General features: G+C 41.3%; 1 long non-coding RNA gene across 5 annotated transcripts in view; it reads right to left on the bottom strand.

Annotated features, from left to right (window-relative positions):
- LOC102157622 (uncharacterized) overlaps nt 1-13153 on the bottom strand; it is a 301905-nt gene that overhangs the window by 245006 nt on the left and 43746 nt on the right. For all 5 annotated transcript variants that reach the window (XR_014843841.1, XR_014843842.1, XR_014843843.1 and 2 more), the window contains exon 3: nt 1647-1718. This is a non-coding gene — a long non-coding RNA (uncharacterized LOC102157622). The remainder of the gene's footprint in view (nt 1-1646; nt 1719-13153) is intronic.

The following is a 13153-nucleotide window of genomic DNA, read 5'->3' as shown; positions in this document are numbered from 1 at the left end:
ACAAAAACCAAGCAGGAGGCATAACTCTCCCAGACTTCAAGAAATACTACAAAGCCACAGTCATCAAAACAGTGTGGTACTGGTATCAAAACAGAGAGACAGACCAATGGAACAGAAGAGAGAACCCGGAAATAAACCCTGACACCTATGGTCAATTAATCTTTGACAAGGGAGGCAAGAACATAAAAATGGGGAAAAGAAATTCTATTCAGCAAGCATTGCTGGGAAACCTGGACAGCTGCATGCAAAGCAATGAAACTAGAACACACCCTCACACCATGCACAAAAATAAACTCCAAATGGCTGAAAGACTTAAATATACGACAGGACACCATCAAACTCCTAGAAGAAAACATAGGCAAAACACTCTCTGACATCAACATCATGAGTATTTTCTCAGGTCAGTCTCCCAAAGCAATAGAAATTAGAGCAAAAATAAACCCATGGGACCTCATCAAACTGAAAAGCTTTTGCACAGCAAAGGAAACCAAAAAGAAAACAAAAAGACAACTTTCAGAATGGGAGAAAAGAGTTTCAAATGATGCAACTGACAAGGGCTTAATCTCTAGAATATATAAGCAACTTATACAACTCAACAGCAAAAAAGCCAATCAATCAATGGAAAAATGGGCAAAAGACCTGAATAGACATTTCTCCAAAGAAGATACACAGATGGCCAGCAAACACATGAAAAAATGCTCAACATCGCTGATTATAAGAGAAATGCAAATCAAAACTACCATGAGATACCACCTCACACCAGTCAGAATGGCCATCATTAATAAATCCACAAATAACAAGTGCTGGAGGGGCTGTGGAGAAAAGGGAACCCTCCTGCACTGCTAGTGGGAATGTCAACTGGTACAGCCACTATGGAGAACAGTTTGGAGATACCTTAGAAATCTATACATAGAACTGCCATATGACCCCGCAATCCCACTCTTGGGCATCTATCCGGACAAAGCTCTACTTAAAAGAGACACATGCACCCGCATGTTCATTGCAGCACTATTCACAATAGCCAGGACATGGAAACAACCCAAATGTCCATCAACAGAGGATTGGATTCGGAAGATGTGGTATATATACACAATGGAATACTACTCAGCCATAAAAAAGAATGACATAATGCCATTTGCAGCAACATGGATGGAACTAGAGAATCTCATCCTGAGTGAAATGAGCCAGAAAGACAAAGACAAATACCATATGATATCACTTATAACTGGAATCTAATATCCAGCACAAATGAACATCTCCTCAGAAAAGAAAAGCATGGACTTGGAGAAGAGACTTGTGGTTGCCTGATGGGAGGGGGAGGGAGTGGGAGGGATCGGGAGCTTGGGCTTATCAGACACAACCTAGAATAGATTTACAAGGAGATCCCGCTGAATAGCATTGAGAACTATGTCTAGATACTCATGTTGCAACAGAAGAAAGGGTGGGGGAAAAACTGTAATTGCAATGTATACATGTAAGGATAACCTGACCCCCTTGCTGTACAGTGGGAAAATAAAAAAAAAAGAAAACTGAAAAAAAAAAAAAAAAGAAAAAAAGGGCACAGAAAGGCTTTTGCTCCCAGGAGCCCACAGGGCCCTGCCTGGTTTCAACATCAGTGATTCAATAAGGAAGATTATGGTACTTACAATTGCTGCAAGGATACAGGTTCTTGAAAATGCTAGCTTATCGGATGTGCGAAGCTCATTCTTGTTGAGTACCTGGAAAACACACAAAATCTTATTAAATATAAATTAGCATAGGTATCACATATCTTAAATCAGGACTTCATTTATTTATCTGCTTTTTAGGGAGGCACCCACAGGATATGGAAGTTCCCAGGCTACAGCTGCCAGCATATATGATAGCCACAGCAATGTGGGATCCGAGCCACAGCTCATGGTAATACTGGATCCTCAACCCACTAAGTGAGGCCAGGGATCAAATCTGCATCCTCATGGAGACTAGTCAGAACTTCCAAATCAGTACTTTAAACTGCAGTGTGGAACTAAGGAGCTCCAGAAAGAGGAAAAAAAATCATCTGGAACAGAACCTATGCCCCAAGTAGGAGAAAGAGAATATCAGCAACTTCAGTTTACAATGAAGTGGGGATGCTACAGCAAAGTCAGCTGCAGGGTCCACTTTGCAGAAGAGAGGGTTTCACAGACCAGGGGCTGGGGGAGGGGACAGGAGGAGGGGACAGAAGGGGGAGGGGCAGGAGGAGGAGTGGACAGAAGCAGTAGGGGCAGGAGGGGGGCAGGAAAGGGGAGAGGACAGAAGGGGGAAGGGACAGAAGAGGGAGGGGACAGAAGGGAGAGGAGCAGGAAGGGAGGGAGGCAGAAAGGGAGGGGGGCAGGAAGAGGAGGGGGGACAGGAGGAGGGGCAGGAAAGGGGAGGGGGCAGATGGGGGGAAGGAAGGGGGAGGGGGCAGGAGGAGGACAGGAAGGCCAGGGCAGCAGCTTGATGGAAACCTGCCTGAGCCCGGGGCTCAGAGCCCTGGCTCCAGAGACTGAAGGAAAGAGGCTGGGAAAGTGATCAGAGGAGCCACTTGACCAGGGAGTAAAGGGAAAGAAGCAAGAAGTCAAGGGTCTTAGAAAAACTGGAGTGTCATAAAGTCTAAAGACCTGCCCCAAAGGCCATATTTATTAAAGACCAAAAAAGAGGAGTTCCCCATAGTGGCTCAGTGGTTAACGAACACGACTAGGATCCATGAGGATGCAGGTTCGATCCCTGACCTCACCCAGTGGGTTAACGATCCAGCGTTGCCGTGAGCTGTGGTGTAGGTCGAAAATGTGGCTTGGATCTGGCATTGCTGTAGCTGTGGTCGTAGGCTGGCAGCTACAGTTTGGATTAGACCTGGGAACCTTCATATGCTGCAGGTGTGGCTCTAAAAAAAAAATAAGAAACAAATAAGCCATCAAAACCCACTCCTCCACCCTCATGTTCAGTCACCTGTTATTCAAATCAAGTATTAACAGCTCTACTTGAGAAAAATTTCACAAAAAGCAATAAACTAACCTTACCTATGAATATCACACAGAAATTAACAAAAATATTAGCAAACTGAATGCACCATCTAATAGCTCTCAGGAGTAATATCCTAATTATCTTTTTTTTTTTTTTTTTTTTTTGGTTGTGGAACTTCCCACAGCACATGGAAGTTCCCTGGCCAAGGATCCAACCATGTCACAGTAGCGAATGCTGGATCCTTAAGCCACTGAGCCATTAGGAAACTCCATGGCTATCTTCTTAAATACAAGAAACAAAGTGCACTGATATTACAATTCCAGATGCTGGAAACTGCAAAAGAATCAATGTCAGAATTATTACAAACAACAGAGACGTTAATACTATTACAAAATATAAAATTAGCATAGAATATCGGTTGCCTTTGCACAAAAAATAAGTAGTAAATACCCCATATATAATAGTGACAGAAAAAAGAAAACAACTGAAAACTCGCAAACGTGCATGATAGGAAAGAAAAGACCTTAGATCAGGCATCTCCAAACCAAAATATGCTATTTTCCCTGGTTAACACATACATTTAATGTGATCCCAATAAACATACCAACATTTTTCTAGAGGTTTATAAGCTGATTCTAAAGTTCACAGAGAAACATAAATAAACAAAAAGAGCTGGATATGCCCTAGAGAAAGAGACAGGCCATCACTTGTCCTTGAAACACGTGATAAATAACCAAACCAGTGCAGTGTTAGCACATTAACAGTCCAACAGGAGCAAAAAATAGAAGGCCCGGCAGTAGAACTAACTGCAGATATAAATTTCGTGTATTATACAAATTCACTTTCAAATAATTTATGATGACAAAACAATATGAATGTATTTCATGGCAAAAGTAGAAGTCTTTCTAACTAGGACTCAAAATCCAGAAACAATACAAAAACAATAAATTTTTTAAAACAATAAAACTTTACATGACAAAAAAATTACATATCTAAGTCCAGAAAAAGAGAAAAAAGTTTCAGAGTTCCTGCCGTAGCTCAGTAGTTAATGAACTTCACTAGCATCCATGAGGACACAGGGTTTGGTCCCTGGCCTTGCCCAGTGGGTTAAGGATCTGGCGTTGTCGTGAGCTGTGGTATAGGTCGCAGACGAGGCTCAGATCCCATGTTGCTGTGGCTGTGGTGTAGGCCGGCAGCTGCAGCTCCCATCAGACCCCTAGTCTGGGAACCTCCATAAACCATGGGTGTGGCCCTAAAAAAAAAAAAAAAAAAGAGAGAGAGTTTCTAAAACTAATACTGAAAGGGGATTAAGATTTGAGAAGCAAAACAAAACTTCAATTGTAAAATGGGCAAAAGCCTGGACCAGAGGGCACATATTTAAAAGATTTAAATAACTCAAACACACAAAAAGATAATAAACTATACTCATAAGAAAAACGATGCACATTAATATGCTTTCTAACCTGCCAGCCTGAGGGAAAATCCTTTCAACGTAATCCGTTGTGGACGCTGAATGGAAACAGCGCCCCCGTGCGTTGCTATTGAGGACACTGCTTTTAGAGAACGGGATTCGTCATGTACAAAAAATTAAACATACGTCTACCATTTGACACTGTAAGCCCACTTCTAATAAAACAACATAGGCACAAGATTATTTCATAATTTTTTAAATAGCAAATTACTGAAACCTACTCAACTGTTTATTGGTAGGAGCTGAATAAAAACTATTAAAACACAGTCACACATAGAGATCATGAGGCCATGAAAATGAGATCTCCATACAATTTTATACAGTGACTGATAACATTTATCAAGTGAAAACAAAAGACCAAATCCATCCACATATTGTATATATTTTATTATTTCATGTATAAGAAATAAAAAGAACAGCTACATATATATATGTATGTGTATATATATGTATGCATACATACATATGTTTATTTTTGCAAAAGGAAACAAAAGCATGATAAACCAGAAACCATTATATAAGGGGGTGGGTAGAAAATGGATGGAGGAAAAAAAAGGATGTAAACAAGTCTTCTGGGGGAATTTTTTTTAATGTAATTTAACTTTTTACCTGTGCTAACAATTAAAATATCCAAAAATATGATTAAATAAAGAATAAAACAGCAAAGCTAAAATGGAATAAAAATAGAAAAATAATGGAGGAGTTCCTGCTGTGACACAGTGGCTTAAGGATCCGAATGCTTGGGTCGATGGTGAGGCACAGGTTTGATCCCTGGCCCTAGAAACTTCCATATGCTGAGTGTGGCCTAATAATAATAATAATAATGACAATGGACTTTGCCATATACAAAATGATAAGAGAAATACAGAGAGAATATTTATTTCAAGTTAAGTTTGGCTAAAGTGCTCCAATTTTACACTCTCAATGGAATATTTGCGATGGCAAAAAATAGAAATAAAAAGAAATCTTAAGCTTGGTATGTTTAATTCTAGCAGCTATATGATATTTCAATTGAAATAATAATTGCTGTGAGATAAAACAAATCAGCACCAAGATTCAGAAGTGCCAAGATTATGTACTAAGATAATCACTCCAAGAAAACTAACACAAACGTTGAAAAGAGATACTAAGAAAAATCAGTCTTTGGGATTCTGATCTCGGTTCCTGTGGATATGCACCAGAAGCAGGACTGCTGAATGACATGCTAGTTCTATTTTTAATTTTTTGAAGAATTTTCACACTGTCTTCCTCAGCAGTTGTACCAGTTTGTTGATACTAGGTTTGAATTAAAAATATAAATACTTGGAGTTCCCATCATGGCTCAGTGGAAAAGAAACTGACTAGCTTCCATGAGGACTCAGGTTCAATCCCTGGCCTCACTCAGTGGGTTAAGGATCCAGCATTGCCATGAGCTGTGGTGTAGGTCACAGCTTGGCTCTGATGTTGCTGTGGCAGTGGCATAGGCCAGCAGCTATAGCTCTGATTCAACTCCTAGCCTGAGAACCTCCATATGGCACAGGTGCAGCCCTAAAAATATATATATATATATATGTACGTGTACACATATATATACACGCACATATATATACATATATATAAACAGAAAATCACAATAGAAAAACATTTCTTAGTTCTGCCCCCTGAAGGACTCCGTGGCTAATTACTTCCTACTTATAAGGGCATCTAATATTCAGATCTTGCTTGTAAAATGCTATTTTCCACTAGAACAAACCAGGCTCTTTGAAGAAATAGCTGCTTCCAGCTCTGGGCAGTGAAAGTATACAACACACCGTGCTTGACAGGAAGCAGTAAAAGCAGCATTCAGAGTTTAATGGGATCACGCCCAAAGACAGAGGAGGCAGCCTGAAGGGCTCCCACTGGCTGGTACGTAGGAAAGCAATTGACTTGTGTGTATTAACCTTGACTCTTGCAACCTGGCTATAATTGCTTATTAGTTCTGGGAGCTTTTTGTTGATTCTCTGGGATTTTTCTACACAGATAATTGTGGCATCTTCGAACAAAGGCATTTTATTTCTTCCTTCTCAACTCTGTCTCCTCTTCTTTCTTAGTGACATCAGCTAGGACTTCCAGGATGATGGTAAGGAGCAGTGGAACTTCTAGGGTGATGATAAGGAGCAGTGGGAGAAGACAGCCTTGCCTTAGTCTTGGGAGAAAAGACCTAGTTTCTCATCCTTAAATATACCAGGGTAGCCGTAGAGAGTTTCCTTTATTCTTGTTTGCTCAGAGTTTTTATCATGACTGTCAATTTTTTGTCATAGGTGTTGAATTTTGTCAAATGCATTGAGATGATGATATAATTTTTCTTCTCTAGCCTGTTGATATGATAGATTACATTGACTGATTTTTTCTTTTCCTTTATGCTTATTTAATTCTTTTATTACTCAATGAATTTATTACATTTGCAGTTGTACAATGATCATCACAATCCAATTTCATAGGATTTCCATCCCACAACCCCAGCACATCCCCCCACCTCCCAAACTCTGAGTCAGTATCTGTTCTGCAAGGAAGTTCAGTCTGTCCTTTTTTCAGATTCCACATGTCAGTGAAAGCGTTTGATGCTGGTGTCTCATTGTATGGCTGACTTCACTTAGCATGATAATTTCTAGGTCCATCCACGTTGCTGAAAATGCCGGTATTTCGTTCCTTTTAATGGCTGAGTAATATTCCATTGTGTACATGTACAACATCTTCTTGATCCACTCCTCTGTCAATGGGCATTTAGGTTGTTTCCACATCTTGGCTATTACAAATAGTGCTGCAATGAACATCGGAGTACATGTGTTTTGAGTCATGGTTTTCTCTGGATAGATGCCCAGGAGTGGGATTGCTGGATCAAATGGTCATTCTACATTTAGTTTTCTGAGGCATCTCCATACTGTTTTCTACAGCGGTTTCACCAATTTACAATTGACTGATTTCACTACATTGACTGATTTTCAAACGTTGAACCAGCCTTGAATACTTGGGACTGATCTCATGTGGTTGTGGCATACTTTGTTGGATTTGCTTAGCTCATATTTTGTTCAAGATTTTTGCACTTAAGTTTGTGAAGGATACTGGTCAGTAGTTTCTTTTTCTCATAATATCTTCAGCTGGCTTTGGTATTTAGGGCAATGCTGGCCCTATAGAATGAGTTAGGAAGTTTTCCCGCAGCTTCCGTTTTCTGGGAGAAATTGTAGAAAATTGGTATCGTATCTTCTTTAAATGTTTGGTTTAACCAATGATTTCTCCTGTGTGAGTTTTGGTAGATTGTATCTTTCAAGGGATTAACCTATTTTATGTAAATTATCAAATTTTTTGACATAGAGTTGTTCACAATATTCCTTTATTATCCTTCTAATGCCCTTAGGATCAATAGGGATGGTCCCACTTTCACTTAACGATATTAGTAATTTGCATCTTCTTTTTTTCTTGGTTTTCCTGGCCAGAAGTTTATCAATTTTATTGATTTTTGCATAGAATCAGCATTTAGTTTCATTGACTTTTTCTACTGTTTTCCTGTTTGCAATTTCATTGATTTCTGCTCTAATTTTTATTACTTCTTCTCTTCTACTTGCTTCAAGTTTTCTTTTTTTTTCTTTTTTTTTCCCAAGGTGAAAGCATAGTTTTTTTACTTTGGATCTTTCTTCTCTTCTAAAATATTCATTCAATACTATAAATTTTCCTCTAAGCACTGCTTTCCACAAAGTTTGATCATTTGTATTTTCATTTTCATTCAGTTCAAGATATTTTTTAATTCTCTTGAGAGTTCTTTGAACTATGTCTTATTTAGAAGTTTTTTTGTGGCATTCCCTTCAAGGCTCAGTGGCTAATGAACACAACTAGGATCCATGAAGATTCGGGTTCGATCCCTGGCCTCACTCAGTGGGTTAAGGATCTGGTGTTGCCATGAGCTGTGCTGTAGATCACAGATGCAGCTCTGACCCCACGTTGCTGTGGCTGTCTTGTAGGTTGGCAGCTGTAGCTCCTATTCAACCCCTAGCCTGGGAACTCCCATATGCCATGAGTACAGCCCTAAAAAGAAAAAGGTTTTTGTTTAACATCTAAATATTTGGGGGCTATTCTAGCTATCTTTCTGTTATTGACTTCTAGTTTAAATCATTGTTGTTTTGAGAATAGACTTTGAAGGATTTCTTTAAATTTGTTGAGGTGTGTTTTGTGGCCTACTATGTAGTTTACCTTGTACACATATACACATTTTTAAGAAAATATGATAGTTATTGTGCCTTTATGAAGACAATGGAGCTTGAGATGAATGTTTATTCTCGGGCTGTTGGATGGAGTCTTCTACAAACATGATTAGATACAGTTGATCAGTGGTGCTCTTCAGTTCAACTATGTCCTTACTGATTTTTCTGCCTGATGGTTCTTCTGTCAATTATTGACAGAGGGGTACTGAAGTCTCCAAGCACGACAGTGTATTAGTCTATTTCTCCTTTCAGTTCTCTCAGCTTCTCCCTCAAAATATGATGCTCTACTGCTAGGTTATAGACATTAAGAATTGTTACCTCATCTTGGAGAATTAACCTCCTTATCATTATGCAATGGCCTTTTCTATCCCTTATCATTTTCCTTGTTCTGAAATTAATATAGTTACTCTAGTTTTTTTAATACATGTTAGCATGATATATCTTTCTCCATCACTTTACTTTTAATCTAAATTATATTATATTTAAAGTGGGTTTCTTGTAGATAACATACAGTCAGTTCTTTTTTAAAAAATCCATTCAAACAGTATTTTTCTTTTAATTGCTGTATTAGACCATTCACATACGGAATTATTGATATAGTGCATTAATATCTACCACAGATGTAACTACTTTCTTATTTATTACATGATGTATCAAGTTAATAGGAACTGAAATAAATAGCAGTTTGGTACTGAAAGATGAGGTATAATATGTGTACAACTTATTTTCATATGGTTTAGTAAAAAAATTATGTATAAAAATATACAAAGTGTTGACATTTTCAATTAATTTGGAGGGTATATAAGTGCTCAATTACTTAAAATTTTCAAATTCAAGTTCTGAGAGCATTTTTTTTAATTAGGATGCTTATGGCATAAAATTACACACACACTTTAGTCCTTTCAGGTATTTTATGAGGCAGACAGAGTTACACACATTTTTAAGCAAATACGACAATTATTGTGTTTCTACAAAGACAAACTTTCTCCTTACTTAAGAAACTTAGCAATTAAGCTTAGTACTATTCGTTATACTTTTTTCCTTTTTATGGCCGCACCTGTGGCATATGGAGGTTCCCAGGCTAGGGGTCAATCTGGGTTACAGCTACCAGCCCACACCATAGCCACAGCCACAGCAACACCAGATACTTAACCCACTGAGTGAGGCCAGGGGTCAAACCTGCATCTTCACAGGCACCATGTCAGGTTCTTAACCTACCGAGCCACAGTGGGATTTCCATTTTTTGGCGGGGGTGAGGGGGGCGGAGGGGGCGGCCTCGCCTGCAGCATGAGAAGTTCCCAGGCCAGGGATCCAACCTGAAACACAGCAGTGACGCAAGCCACAGCAGTGACAACGCCAGATTCTTAACTGCCAAGCCACCAGAGAACTCCAAATGTGTCTGTGAGGATGCAGGTTTGATCTCTGGCCTCACTCAGTGAGTTAAATCCAGCACTGCCGCAAGCTATGGCATAGGGTCTGGTGTTGCTGTGGCTGTGGCTGTGGCATGCATAGGCAGCAAGAGCTGTGATCAGACCCCTGGCCTGGGAACTTCCATTTGCCACAGGTGTGGCCAAAAAAAAAGCAAAAAAAAAAAAAATATATATCACCACGAGAAGCAAATATGGGTATAGATTTGAAAACATAAAAGCAATTAGGGCTAGATGTAAAGACGTGTGAGCCAGCAGCTTCTAGATAAGAACTGAAGCCATGAAGCAGAGGCACAGCCAGGAAGAGGTGCAGAGTACGGGAAAGAACAGAGCCTGGCACAGAAGCCGGGGACAGGGGCAGGGAGGGAGGCGGGGTCGGGAGAGGGAGCAGGGCAGGCAAAGCAGCAAAGGGCAGACCATAGCTGAGGTGCCACCCGCACCAAGGAGATGCTTGAGGTGAGTGTTCAACCGAGGAAACCACGGTGTCCTAGAAGGTTCTAAAATATCTAACAACATGAGCAGCCTTTGTCAGAGACTTGTAGTGAGGTGTAGGAGCAGAGCCTGGTTTGGAGTGGGTGGAAGCAGGTAAGACATAAACTGGTGGAGACAGAGGGCTTGGCATACAAACAGCCCCATCATTTGGCCCTTGTCCAACTGATTGGCCTTATCTCTCACCACGTTCTGTTCAAACCCAAGTCATCAAAAGATACTGGCCATCACCCCAAGGTACCAGCCATCCTCACATACCCTCCTTTCAAGTTTAATCTGAAGTGCTGCTCCTTCCATCATGTCTCCCATGTAGACATAGCCTCCTGCCCTGTGTGGACCCCTTACCTCCATCCATCCCCAGGACTAGCTGAGATGGGGGTCCCCTCTCTATGGTCTCTCTTTCTCCAGATCATCCCCAGGACTGACCCAGGATGTGACTGATGGTGACCACCACCTGGCCTCACTCTTGGAGCCCCCAGACCATAAGTGAATGTGGCAGGTGGCAAAGATGGCCATAGGTTCCTCCCCTCCCCACATCCATACCCCTGTGCAAGGGGATTTTGCTGCTTTGCTACGAAGAGGTGGAATCCATTTCCCAACACCTGAATCTGATCTTGGCCATGAGGCTCGACTTGGGAAATGGGATGCTAGCAAAGGTGACACAGCGATGCATGAAAAACTCATCCCTGATGGCAGCAGGGACCAAACTGCGGTATAAATAAGCACAATCTGGAGAAAGAGAGACCACAGAGAGGGGACCCCATCCCAGCTGGTCCTGGGCATCTGCCAGAAATGTGAATGACCCTCCCACCCCAGCTGACCCATCCTAGACCAGAAGAGCTGCTGGTTGACCCCAAAGGCAGTCATGAGAAAGAGTGACTATTGTTTTAAGTCACCGAGTTCTGGCGTGTTTCTTACACAACAAAAGCTCACGCACAGAGTAAACCAGCAACCCCATGGAAACTGCACTCACTTGGTTAGATCACCCTTGACACTCAGGGGTAGGGGTGGCAGAAGTGGTAAAGGTTGTATCCTTCAAGGTCAACTATGAAAGGTCACTCTTTCCAGGGGCCCTCACTTGACCAATATTACCACAAGAAGACCTTTCACCTCTAGGTTGCATAAGGAACAGGGCCAACGCCAGGTAAGTCTGGAGGCTGGAGAGTGACAGCAAAGGGCAGTTGATGTTCCACTCACAGCCTCCAAAGACATGCTCAGTTGATGACCCAACAAGGTGAATGTGCAAAGGGTGCACAGCTCAGGAGCAAGAGCTTGAGAAAAGGCGATGCTAGAACTGGGCCAGCAGGAGGAAGAAGCTGTAATTCAGAGAAGCTAAGCTTAGGAAACAGGAACCACACCAGAAAGAGACCCATGGATTTGAATGTGGAATGAATTTCCTCCTTAAATACCACCAATGATGCTCAGTTTATCTCAGACACACACACATGGATGCAACAGCTTCTGCCCGGTAGGTGTTTTTAATTGCCCAGTGTTCCTAAGTGATAAGATCATTATTGCTTCAAAGATGCCAAGATGTGGAGTTCCCGTCGTCGCACAGTGGTTAACGAATCTGACTAGGAACCATGAGGTTGCGGGTTCGGTCCCTGCCCTTGCTCAGTGGGTTAACGATCCGGCGTTGCCGTGAGCTGTGGTGTAGGTTGCAGACGCGGCTCGGATCCCGCGTTGCTGTGGCTCTGGCGTAGGCCGGTGGCTACAGCTCTGATTCAACCCCTAGCCTGGGAACCTCCATATGCTGCGGGAGCGGCCCAAGAAATAGCAACAACAACAACAACAAAAAGACAAAAGACAAAAGACAAAAAAAAAAAAAAAAAAAAAAAAAAAAGCCAAGATGTTTCTGAACAAATAAATGCTCTTTTGGAGTTTTTTATTGGATTAATTCCAACTCGGTTAACAGCAGTGTATATAGGAACGTGGTGCTTAGTTGCCAGCCTGCTAAGAGAAGGAACATTTCACTCTCAGTTTTTCAATGATCTCAGGTCTCAAATTCCACTAACCTTAAATGAACCACAGTTCCCAGACAGCCTCAAACAACTGTACTTTTCCTTGTTAGTCTGGAAAAAAAATGTGTCCTAAGACATTTCAATCTGTTTTTCCCCCCGGGGAATCAATGGTACCTTTTGGAACAAAACATGTTAGAATTTCAGAAGAGTTCAGAAATGTTTTTGTTTCAGAGAAGAATCTGCGGTTTCCTTTGTGTTTGTCAGGACAAACCTGCAGCTCTGTGGTGTGTCTGGTCTAATGAGAAGCGGCCTGTTGACACACACACCCTGGAACTGCTTTGTGTCCACACCCGAAATCCTTGGGAAAGGTCACCGTGTATGTCAGTGACTGACACACACGTCACTGAAAAAGCTGAGGACTGAATGGCCTTGTCACCCCCTCAGAAAATCATGACCTCAACATAACTAAGACTGTTCACCAATCACATGTCGAGCACTTATTGAGAACCTTCTGTTTTCTTATTGATTCCCTACATACTTAATGAGCGATAACCGGGCTCTCAATGCTGGGACACGTGGTCAATAAGAGGAGATGGTCATTGGCCTTCACAGAATCCAGTGGGGAAA

The sequence above is a fragment of the Sus scrofa genome, chromosome 4 (assembly GCF_054392235.1).
Source record: "Sus scrofa isolate SSC_HxYL_T2T_F1_AM1 chromosome 4, Sscrofa_HxYL_maternal_Yorkshire_Landrace_v2.0, whole genome shotgun sequence".
NCBI lineage: Eukaryota > Metazoa > Chordata > Mammalia > Artiodactyla > Suidae > Sus > Sus scrofa.
This window is presented reverse-complemented; position numbering and strand designations above follow the sequence as displayed.